The sequence below is a fragment of the Prorops nasuta genome, unplaced genomic scaffold (genome assembly GCF_024137725.1).
Source record: "Prorops nasuta isolate Cenicafe-Biocafe unplaced genomic scaffold, Cenicafe_Pnas_1.2 PNAS00016, whole genome shotgun sequence".
NCBI classification, from domain to species: domain Eukaryota; kingdom Metazoa; phylum Arthropoda; class Insecta; order Hymenoptera; family Bethylidae; genus Prorops; species Prorops nasuta.
In genome coordinates, this window is record NW_027116813.1 from 2,447,594 (window position 1) to 2,460,017 (window position 12,424).

Sequence of the window (12,424 nt, forward strand, 5' to 3'; positions counted from 1 at the left end):
CCAAAGTGTGTTACCCTAGTCCCATATGAGTATTCCGTGACCCAAAGTGTGTTACCCTAGTCCCTTATAAGTACTCCCTGACACAAAATGAGTTACCCTAGCCCCTTTTTAAGTACTCCCTGACTCCAAGTGAGTTACCCTAGCCCCTTTATAAGTACTCCATGTCCCCAAGTGAGTTACCTTAGTCCCATATAAGTACTCCCTGACCCCAAATGAGTTACCCTAGCCCCTTTATAAGTACTCCATGACCCCAAGTGAGTTACGCTAGTCCCATATAAGTACTCCCTGTCCCCAAGTGAGTTACCCTAGCCCCTTTATATGTACTCCATGTCCCCAAGTGAGTTACTCTAGCCCCTTTATAAGTACTCCCTGTCCCTAAGTGAGTTACCCTAGTCCCATATAAGTACTCCTTGATCCCAAGTGAGTTACCCTAGCCCCTTTATACGTACACACTGACCCCAAGTGTGTTACCCTACTCACACATAAGTACTCCGTGACCCAAAGTGTGTGAACCTAGTCCCATATAAGTACTCCCTGACACCAAGTGAGTTACCCTAGTCCCATATATGTAATCTCTGTCCCCAAGTGAGTTACCCTAGTCCCATATAAGTACTCCCTGACCCCATGTGTGTTACCCTAATCCCATATATGTACTCCGTGACCCAAAGTGTGTTACCCTAGTCCCATATAAGTACTCCCTGTCCCCAAGTGAGTTACCCTAGCCCCTTTATAAGTACTCCATGTCCCCAAGTGAGTTACCCTAGCCCCTTTATAAGTACACCCTGACCCCAAGTGTGTTACCCTTGTCCCATATAAGTACTCAGTGACCCAAAGTGGGTTACCCTAGTCCCATATAAGTACTCCCTGACACCAAATGAGTTACCCTATCCCCTTTATAAGTACACCCTGACCCCATGTGTGTTACCCTAGCCCCTTTATAAGTACTCCCTGTCCCCAAGTGAGTTACCCTAGTCCCATATAAGTACACCCTAATCCCAAGTGAGTTACCCTAGTCCCTTTATAAGTACACCCTGACCCCAAGTGTGTTACCCTAGTCCCATGTAAGTACTCCGTGACCCAAAGTGTATGACCCTAGTCCCATATAAGTACTCCCTGTCCCCAAATGAGCTACCCTAGCCCCTTTATAAGTACACCCTGACCCCATGTGTGTTACCCTAATCCCATATAAGTACTCCGTGGCCCAAAGTGTGTTACCCTAGTCCTATATAAGTACTCCCTAACACCAAATGAGTTACCCTATACCCTTTATAAGTACTCCCTGACCCCAAGTGAGTTACCCTAGCCCCTTTATAAGTACTCCATGTCCCCAAGTGAGTTATCTTAGTCCCATATAAGTACTCCCTGACCCCAATTGATGTACCCTAGTCCAATATAAGTACTCCCTTCCCCGAATGAGTTACCCTAGTCCCATATAAGTACTCCCTGACCCAAAGTGAATTACCCTAGTCCCATATAAGTACTCTCTGACCCCTAGTGAGTTACCCTAGTCCCATGTAAGTACTCCGTGACCCAATGTGTGTGACCCTAGTCCCACATAAGTACTCCCTGTCCCCAAATGAGTTTCCCTAGCCCCTTTTTAAGTACTCCCTGACCCCAAGTGAGTTACCCTAGCCCCTTTATAAGTACTCCATGAACCCAAGTGAGTTACCCTAGTCCCATATAAGTACTCCCTGACCACAAGTGAGTTACCCTAGTCCCATATAAGTACTCCCTGACCCCAAGTGTGTGACCCTAGTCTCATATAACTACTCCCTGACCCCAAGTGAGATACCCTAGTCCCATATAATTACTCCCTATCCCCAAGTGAGTTACCCTAGTCCCATATATGTACTCCCTGACCCCAAGTGAGGTACCCTAGTCCCATATAAGTACTACCTGACCCCAAATGAGTTACACTAGCCCCTTTATAAGTACTCCATGTACCCAAGTGAGTTACCCTAGTCCCATATAAGTACTCCCCGACCCCAAGAGAGTTACCCTAGTCCCATATAAGTACTCCCTGACCCCAAGTGAGTTACCCTAGTCCCATATAAGTACTCCCTGACCCCAAGTGAGTTACCCTAGTCCCATATAAGTACTCCGTGACCCAAAGTGTGTGATCCAAGTCCCATATAAGTACTCCCTGACCACAAGTGAGATACCCTAGTCCCATATAAGTACTCCCTGTCCCCAAGTGAGTTACCCTAGTCTCATATATGTACTCCCTGACCCCAAGTGAGGTACCCTAGTCCCATATAAGTACTACCTGACCCCAAATGAGTTACACTAGCCCTTTTAAAAGTACTCCCTGACCCCAAGTGAGTTACCCTAGTCCCATGTAAGTATACCCTGACCCCAAGTGAGTTACCCTAGCCCCTTTATAAGTACTCCCTGACCACAAGTGAGATACCCTAGTCCCATATAAGTACTCCCTGTCCCCAAGTGAGTTACCCTAGTCCCATATATGTACTCCCTGACCCCAAGTGAGGTACCCTAGTCCCATATAAGTACTACCTGACCCCAAATGAGTTACACTAGCCCTTTTAAAAGTACACCCTGACCCCAAGTGTGTTACCCTATTCCCATGTAAGTACTCCGTGACCCAAAGTGTATGATCCTAGTCCCATATAAGTACTCCCTGTCCCCAAATGAGCTACCCTAGCCCCTTTATAAGTACACCCTGACCCCATGTGTGTTACCCTAATCCCATATAAGTACTCCGTGGCCCAAAGTGTGTTACCCTAGTCCTATATAAGTACTCCCTGACACCAAATGAGTTACCCTATACCCTTTATAAATACTCCCTGACCCCAAGTGAGTTACCCTAGCCCCTTTATAAGTACTCCATGTCCCCAAGTGAGTTATCCTAGTCCCATATAAGTACTCCCTGACCCCAATTGATGTACCCTAGTCCAATATAAGTACTCCCATCCCCGAATGAATTATCCTAGTCCCATATAAGTACTCCCTGACCCAAAGTGAATTACCCTAGTCCCATATAAGTACTCTCTGACCCCTAGTGAGTTACCCTAGTCCCATGTAAGTACTCCGTGACCCAATGTGTGTGATCCTAGTCCCACATAAGTACTCCCTGTCCCCAAATGAGTTTCCCTAGCCCCTTTTTAAGTACTCCCTGACCCCAAGTGAGTTACCCTAGCCCCTTTATAAGTACTCCATGAACCCAAGTGAGTTACCCTAGTCCCATATAAGTACTCCCTGACCACAAGTGAGTTACCCTAGTCCCATATAAGTACTCCCTGACCCCAAGTGTGTGACCCTAGTCCCATATAAGTACTCCCTGACCCCAAGTGAGATACCCTAGTCCCATATAATTACTCCCTGTCCCCAAGTGAGTTACCCTAGTCCCATATATGTACTCCCTGACCCCAAGTGAGGTACCCTAGTCCCATATAAGTACTACCTGACCCCAAATGAGTAACACTAGCCCTTTTAAAAATACTCCCTGACCCCAAGTGAGTTACCCTAGTCCCATGTAAGTATACCCTGACCCCAAGTGAGTTACCCTAGCCCCTTTATAAGTACTCCCTGACCCCAAGTGAGTTACCCTAGTCCCATGTAAGTATACCCTGACCCCAAGTGAGTTACCCTAGCCCCTTTATAAGTACTCCCTGTCCCCAAGTGAGTTACCCTAGTCCCATATAAGTACTCCCTAATCCCAAGTGAGTTACCCTAGCCCCTTTATAAGTACACACTGACCCCAAGTGTGTTACCCTACTCACACATAAGTACTCCGTGACCCAAAGTTTGTGAACCTAGTCCCATATAAGTACTCCCTGACCCCAAGTGAGTTACGCTAGTCCCATATAAGTACTCCCTGTCCCCAAGTGAGTTACCCTAGCCCCTTTATATGTACTCCATGTCCCCAAGTGAGTTACTCTAGCCCCTTTATAAGTACTCCCTGTCCCTAAGTGAGTTACCCTAGTCCCATATAAGTACTCCCTGATCCCAAGTGAGTTACCCTAGCCCCTTTATACGTACACACTGACCCCAAGTGTGTTACCCTACTCACACATAAGTACTCCGTGACCCAAAGTGTGTGAACCTAGTCCCATATAAGTACTCCCTGACACCAAGTGAGTTACCCTAGTCCCATATAAGTAATCCCTGTCCCCAAGTGAGTTACCCTAGTCCCATATAAGTACTCCCTGACCCCATGTGTGTTACCCTAATCCCATATATGTACTCCGTGACCCAAAGTGTGTTACCCTAGTCCCATATAAGTACTCCCTGTCCCCAAGTGAGTTACCCTAGCCCCTTTATAAGTACTCCATGTCCCCAAGTGAGTTACCCTAACCCCTTTATAAGTACACCCTGACCCCAAGTGTGTTACCCTTGTCCCATATAAGTACTCAGTGACCCAAAGTGGGTTACCCTAGTCCCATATAAGTACTCCCTGACACCAAATGAGTTACCCTATCCCCTTTATAAGTACACCCTGACCCCATGTGTGTTACCCTAGCCCCTTTATAAGTACTCCCTGACCCCAAGTGAGTTACCCTAGCCCCTTTATGAGTACTCCATGTCCCCAAGTGAGTTATCCTACTCCCATATAAGTACTCCCTGACCCCAATTGATGTACCCTAGTCCAATATAAGTACTCCCTGCCCCGAATGAGTTACCCTCTAGCCCCTTTATAATTACACCCTGACCCAAAGTGTGTTACCCTAGTCCCATATAAGTACTCAGTGACACAAAGTGTGTTACCCTAGTCCCATATAAGTACTCCCTGACACCAAATGAGTTACCCTAGTCCCATATAAGTACTCCCTAATCCCAAGTGAGTTAGCCTAGTCCCATTTAAGTACTCCCTGTCCCCAAGTGAGTTACCCTAGCCCCTTTATATGTACTCCATGTCCCCAAGTGAGTTACTCTAGCCCCTTTATAAGTACTCCCTGTCCCTAAGTGAGTTACCCTAGTCCCATATAAGTACTCCTTGATCCCAAGTGAGTTACCCTAGCCCCTTTATACGTACACACTGACCCCAAGTGTGTTACCCTACTCACACATAAGTACTCCGTGACCCAAAGTGTGTGAACCTAGTCCCATATAAGTACTCCCTGACACCAAGTGAGTTACCCTAGTCCCATATATGTAATCTCTGTCCCCAAGTGAGTTACCCTAGTCCCATATAAGTACTCCCTGACCCCATGTGTGTTACCCTAATCCCATATATGTACTCCGTGACCCAAAGTGTGTTACCCTAGTCCCATATAAGTACTCCCTGTCCCCAAGTGAGTTACCCTAGCCCCTTTATAAGTACTCCATGTCCCCAAGTGAGTTACCCTAGCCCCTTTATAAGTACACCCTGACCCCAAGTGTGTTACCCTTGTCCCATATAAGTACTCAGTGACCCAAAGTGGGTTACCCTAGTCCCATATAAGTACTCCCTGACACCAAATGAGTTACCCTATCCCCTTTATAAGTACACCCTGACCCCATGTGTGTTACCCTAGCCCCTTTATAAGTACTCCCTGTCCCCAAGTGAGTTACCCTAGTCCCATATAAGTACACCCTAATCCCAAGTGAGTTACCCTAGTCCCTTTATAAGTACACCCTGACCCCAAGTGTGTTACCCTAGTCCCATGCAAGTACTCCGTGACCCAAAGTGTATGACCCTAGTCCCATATAAGTACTCCCTGTCCCCAAATGAGCTACCCTAGCCCCTTTATAAGTACACCCTGACCCCATGTGTGTTACCCTAATCCCATATAAGTACTCCGTGGCCCAAAGTGTGTTACCCTAGTCCTATATAAGTACTCCCTAACACCAAATGAGTTACCCTATACCCTTTATAAGTACTCCCTGACCCCAAGTGAGTTACCCTAGCCCCTTTATAAGTACTCCATGTCCCCAAGTGAGTTATCTTAGTCCCATATAAGTACTCCCTGACCCCAATTGATGTACCCTAGTCCAATATAAGTACTCCCTTCCCCGAATGAGTTACCCTAGTCCCATATAAGTACTCCCTGACCCAAAGTGAATTACCCTAGTCCCATATAAGTACTCTCTGACCCCTAGTGAGTTACCCTAGTCCCATGTAAGTACTCCGTGACCCAATGTGTGTGACCCTAGTCCCACATAAGTACTCCCTGTCCCCAAATGAGTTTCCCTAGCCCCTTTTTAAGTACTCCCTGACCCCAAGTGAGTTACCCTAGCCCCTTTATAAGTACTCCATGAACCCAAGTGAGTTACCCTAGTCCCATATAAGTACTCCCTGACCACAAGTGAGTTACCCTAGTCCCATATAAGTACTCCCTGACCCCAAGTGTGTGACCCTAGTCTCATATAAGTACTCCCTGACCCCAAGTGAGATACCCTAGTCCCATATAATTACTCCCTATCCCCAAGTGAGTTACCCTAGTCCCATATATGTACTCCCTGACCCCAAGTGAGGTACCCTAGTCCCATATAAGTACTACCTGACCCCAAATGAGTTACACTAGCCCCTTTATAAGTACTCCATGTACCCAAGTGAGTTACCCTAGTCCCATATAAGTACTCCCCGACCCCAAGAGAGTTACCCTAGTCCCATATAAGTACTCCCTGACCCCAAGTGAGTTACCCTAGTCCCATATAAGTACTCCCTGACCCCAAGTGAGTTACCCTAGTCCCATATAAGTACTCCGTGACCCAAAGTGTGTGATCCAAGTCCCATATAAGTACTCCCTGACCACAAGTGAGATACCCTAGTCCCATATAAGTACTCCCTGTCCCCAAGTGAGTTACCCTAGTCTCATATATGTACTCCCTGACCCCAAGTGAGGTACCCTAGTCCCATATAAGTACTACCTGACCCCAAATGAGTTACACTAGCCCTTTTAAAAGTACTCCCTGACCCCAAGTGAGTTACCCTAGTCCCATGTAAGTATACCCTGACCCCAAGTGAGTTACCCTAGCCCCTTTATAAGTACTCCCTGACCACAAGTGAGATACCCTAGTCCCATATAAGTACTCCCTGTCCCCAAGTGAGTTACCCTAGTCCCATATATGTACTCCCTGACCCCAAGTGAGGTACCCTAGTCCCATATAAGTACTACCTGACCCCAAATGAGTTACACTAGCCCTTTTAAAAGTACACCCTGACCCCAAGTGTGTTACCCTATTCCCATGTAAGTACTCCGTGACCCAAAGTGTATGATCCTAGTCCCATATAAGTACTCCCTGTCCCCAAATGAGCTACCCTAGCCCCTTTATAAGTACACCCTGACCCCATGTGTGTTACCCTAATCCCATATAAGTACTCCGTGGCCCAAAGTGTGTTACCCTAGTCCTATATAAGTACTCCCTGACACCAAATGAGTTACCCTATACCCTTTATAAATACTCCCTGACCCCAAGTGAGTTACCCTAGCCCCTTTATAAGTACTCCATGTCCCCAAGTGAGTTATCCTAGTCCCATATAAGTACTCCCTGACCCCAATTGATGTACCCTAGTCCAATATAAGTACTCCCATCCCCGAATGAATTATCCTAGTCCCATATAAGTACTCCCTGACCCAAAGTGAATTACCCTAGTCCCATATAAGTACTCTCTGACCCCTAGTGAGTTACCCTAGTCCCATGTAAGTACTCCGTGACCCAATGTGTGTGATCCTAGTCCCACATAAGTACTCCCTGTCCCCAAATGAGTTTCCCTAGCCCCTTTTTAAGTACTCCCTGACCCCAAGTGAGTTACCCTAGCCCCTTTATAAGTACTCCATGAACCCAAGTGAGTTACCCTAGTCCCATATAAGTACTCCCTGACCACAAGTGAGTTACCCTAGTCCCATATAAGTACTCCCTGACCCCAAGTGTGTGACCCTAGTCCCATATAAGTACTCCCTGACCCCAAGTGAGATACCCTAGTCCCATATAATTACTCCCTGTCCCCAAGTGAGTTACCCTAGTCCCATATATGTACTCCCTGACCCCAAGTGAGGTACCCTAGTCCCATATAAGTACTACCTGACCCCAAATGAGTAACACTAGCCCTTTTAAAAATACTCCCTGACCCCAAGTGAGTTACCCTAGTCCCATGTAAGTATACCCTGACCCCAAGTGAGTTACCCTAGCCCCTTTATAAGTACTCCCTGTCCCCAAGTGAGTTACCCTAGTCCCATATAAGTACTCCCTAATCCCAAGTGAGTTACCCTAGCCCCTTTATAAGTACACACTGACCCCAAGTGTGTTACCCTACTCACACATAAGTACTCCGTGACCCAAAGTTTGTGAACCTAGTCCCATATAAGTACTCCCTGACCCCAAGTGAGTTACGCTAGTCCCATATAAGTACTCCCTGTCCCCAAGTGAGTTACCCTAGCCCCTTTATATGTACTCCATGTCCCCAAGTGAGTTACTCTAGCCCCTTTATAAGTACTCCCTGTCCCTAAGTGAGTTACCCTAGTCCCATATAAGTACTCCCTGATCCCAAGTGAGTTACCCTAGCCCCTTTATACGTCACACTGACCCCAAGTGTGTTACCCTACTCACACATAAGTACTCCGTGACCCAAAGTGTGTGAACCTAGTCCCATATAAGTACTCCCTGACACCAAGTGAGTTACCCTAGTCCCATATAAGTAATCCCTGTCCCCAAGTGAGTTACCCTAGTCCCATATAAGTACTCCCTGACCCCATGTGTGTTACCCTAATCCCATATATGTACTCCGTGACCCAAAGTGTGTTACCCTAGTCCCATATAAGTACTCCCTGTCCCCAAGTGAGTTACCCTAGCCCCTTTATAAGTACTCCATGTCCCCAAGTGAGTTACCCTAACCCCTTTATAAGTACACCCTGACCCCAAGTGTGTTACCCTTGTCCCATATAAGTACTCAGTGACCCAAAGTGGGTTACCCTAGTCCCATATAAGTACTCCCTGACACCAAATGAGTTACCCTATCCCCTTTATAAGTACACCCTGACCCCATGTGTGTTACCCTAGCCCCTTTATAAGTACTCCCTGACCCCAAGTGAGTTACCCTAGCCCCTTTATAAGTACTCCATGTCCCCAAGTGAGTTATCCTACTCCCATATAAGTACTCCCTGACCCCAATTGATGTACCCTAGTCCAATATAAGTACTCCCTGCCCCGAATGAGTTACCCTCTAGCCCCTTTATAATTACACCCTGACCCAAAGTGTGTTACCCTAGTCCCATATAAGTACTCAGTGACACAAAGTGTGTTACCCTAGTCCCATATAAGTACTCCCTGACACCAAATGAGTTACCCTAGTCCCATATAAGTACTCCCTAATCCCAAGTGAGTTAGCCTAGTCCCATTTAAGTACTCCCTGACCCCAAATGAGTTACCCTAGTCCTATATAAGTACTCCCTGACCCCAAATGAGTTACCCTAGCCCCTTTATAAGTACTCCCTGTCCCCTAGTGAGTTACCCTAGTCCCATATAAGTACTCCCTAATCCCAAGTGAGTTAACCTAGCCCCTTTATAAGTACTCCCTGTCCCCAAGTGAGTTACCCTAGTCCCATATAAGTACTCCCTGTCCCCAAGTGAGTTACCCTAGTCCCATATATGTACTCCCTGACCGCAAGTGAGTTACCCTAGTCCCTTTATAAGTACACCCTGACCCCAAGTGTGTTACCCTAGTCCCATGTAAGTACTCCGTGACCCAAAGTGTGTGACCCTAGTCCCACATAAGTACTCCCTGTCCCCAAATGAGTTACCCTAGCCCCTTTTTAAGTACTCCCTGACCCCAAGTGAGTTACCCTAGCCCCTTTATAAGTACTCCATGTACCCAAGTGAGTTACCCTAGTCCCATATAAGTACTCCCCGACCCCAAGAGAGTTACCCTAGTCCCATATAAGTACACCCTGACCCCAAGTGAGTTACCCTAGTCCCATATAAGTACTCCCTGACCCCAAGTGAGTTACCCTAGTCCCATATAAGTACTCCGTGACCCAAAGTGTGTGATCCAAGTCCCATATAAGTACTCCCTGACCCCAAGTGAGATACCCTAGTCCCATATAAGTACTCCCTGTCCCCAAGTGAGTTACCCTAGTCCCATATATGTACTCCCTGACCCCAAGTGAGGTACCCTAGTCCCATATAAGTACTACCTGACCCCAAATGAGTTACACTAGCCCTTTTAAAAGTACTCCCTGACCCCAAGTGAGTTACCCTATACTCTTTATAAGTTCACCCTGACCCCAAGTGAGTTACCCTAGCTCCTTTATAAGTACTCCATGTCCCCAAGTGAGTTATCCTAGTCCCATATAAGTACTCCCTGACCCCAATTGATGTACCCTAGTCCAATATAAGTACTCCCTTCCCCGAATGAGTCACCCTAGTCCCATATAAGTACTCCCTGACCCAATGTGAATTACCCTAGTCCCATATAAGTACTCTCTGACCCCTAGTGAGTTACCCTAGTCCCACGTAAGTACTCCGTGAACCAAAGTGTGTGACCCTAGTCCCACATAAGTACTCCCTGTCCCCAAATGAGTTTCCCTAGCCCCTTTTTAAGTACTCCCTGACCCCAAGTGAGTTACCCTAGCCCCTTTATAAGTACTCCATGAACCCAAGTGAGTTACCCTAGTCCCATATAAGTACTCCCTGACCCCAAGTGTGTGACCCTAGTCCCATATAAGTGCTCCCTGACCCCAAGTGAGATACCCTAGTCCCATATAATTACTCCCTGTCCCCAAGTGAGTTACCCTAGTCCCATATATGTACTCCCTGACCCCAAGTGAGGTACCCTAGTCCCATATAAGTACTCCCTGACCCCAAATGATGTACCTTAGTCCAATATAAGTACTCCCTGCCCCGAATGATTTACCCTCTAGCCCCTTTATAATTACACCCTGACCCAAAGTGTGTTACCCTAGTCCCATATAAGTACTCAGTGAGACAAAGTGTGTTACCCTAGTCCCATATAAGTACTCCCTGACACCAAATGAGTTACCCTAGTCCCATATAAGTACTCCCTAATCCCAAGTGAGTTAGCCTAGTCCCATATAAGTACTCCCTGACCCCAAATGAGTTACCCTAGTCCTATATAAGTACTCCCTGACCCCAAATGAGTTACCCTAGCCCCTTTATAAGTACTCCCTGTCCCCTAGTGAGTTACCCTAGTCCCATATAAGTACTCCCTAATCCCAAGTGAGTTAACCTAGCCCCTTTATAAGTACTCCCTGTCCCCAAGTGAGTTACCCTAGTCCCATATAAGTACTCCCTAATCCCAAGTGAGTTACCCTAGTCCCTTTATAAGTACACCCTGACCCCAAGTGAGTTACCCTATTCCCATGTAAGTACTCCGTGACCCAAAGTGTGTGACCCTAGTCCCATATAAGTACTTCCTGTCCCCAAATGAGTTACCCTAGCCCCTTTATAAGTACTCCCTGACCCCAAGTGAGTTACCCTAGCCCCTTTATAAGTACTCCCTGTCCCCAAGTGAGTTACCCTAGTCCCAAATATGTACTCTCTAACCCCAAGTTAGTTACCCTAGTCCCATATAAGTACTCCGTGACCCAAAGTGTGTGACCCTAGTCCCATATAAGTACTCCCTGACCCCAAGTGAGATACCCTAGTCCCATATAAGTACTCCCTGTCCCCAAGTGAGTTACCCTAGTCCCATATATGTACTCCCTGACCGCAAGTGAGTTACCCTATTCCCTTTATAAGTACACCCTAACCCCATGTGTGTTACCCTAGTCCCATGTAAGTACTCCGTGACCCAAAGTGTGTGACCCTAGTCCCACATAAGTACTCCCTGTCCCCAAATGAGTTACCCTAGCCCCTTTATAAGTACTCCCTGACCCCAAGTGAGTTACCCTAGCCGCTTTATAAGTACTCCATGTACCCAAGTGAGTTACCCTAGTCCCATATAAGTACTCCCTGACCCCAAGAGAGTTACCCTAGTCCCATATAAGTACTCCCTGACCCCAAGTGAGTTACCCTAGTCCCATATAAGTACTCCATGACCCCAAGTGAGTTACCCTAGTCCCATATAAGTACTCCGTGACCCAAAGTGTGTGATCCAAGTCCCATATAAGTACTCCCTGACCCCAAGTGAGATACCCTAGTCCCATATAAGTACTCCCTGTCCCCAAGTGAGTTACCCTAGTCCCATATATGTACTCCCTGACCCCAAGTGAGGTACCCTAGTCCCATATAAGTACTACCTGACCCCAAGTGAGTTACCCTAGTCCCATGTAAATATACCCTGACCCCAAGTGAGTTACCCTAGCCCCTTTATAAGTACTCCCTGTCCCCAAGTGAGTTACCCTGGTCCCATATAAGTACACCCTAATCCCAAGTGAGTTACCCTAGTCCCTTTATAAGTACACCCTGACCCCAAGTGTGTTACCCTAGTCCCATGTAAGTACTCCGTGACCCAAAGTGTGTGACCCTAGTCCCATATAAGTACTCCCTGTCCCCAAATGAGTTACCCTAGCCCCTTTATAAGTAC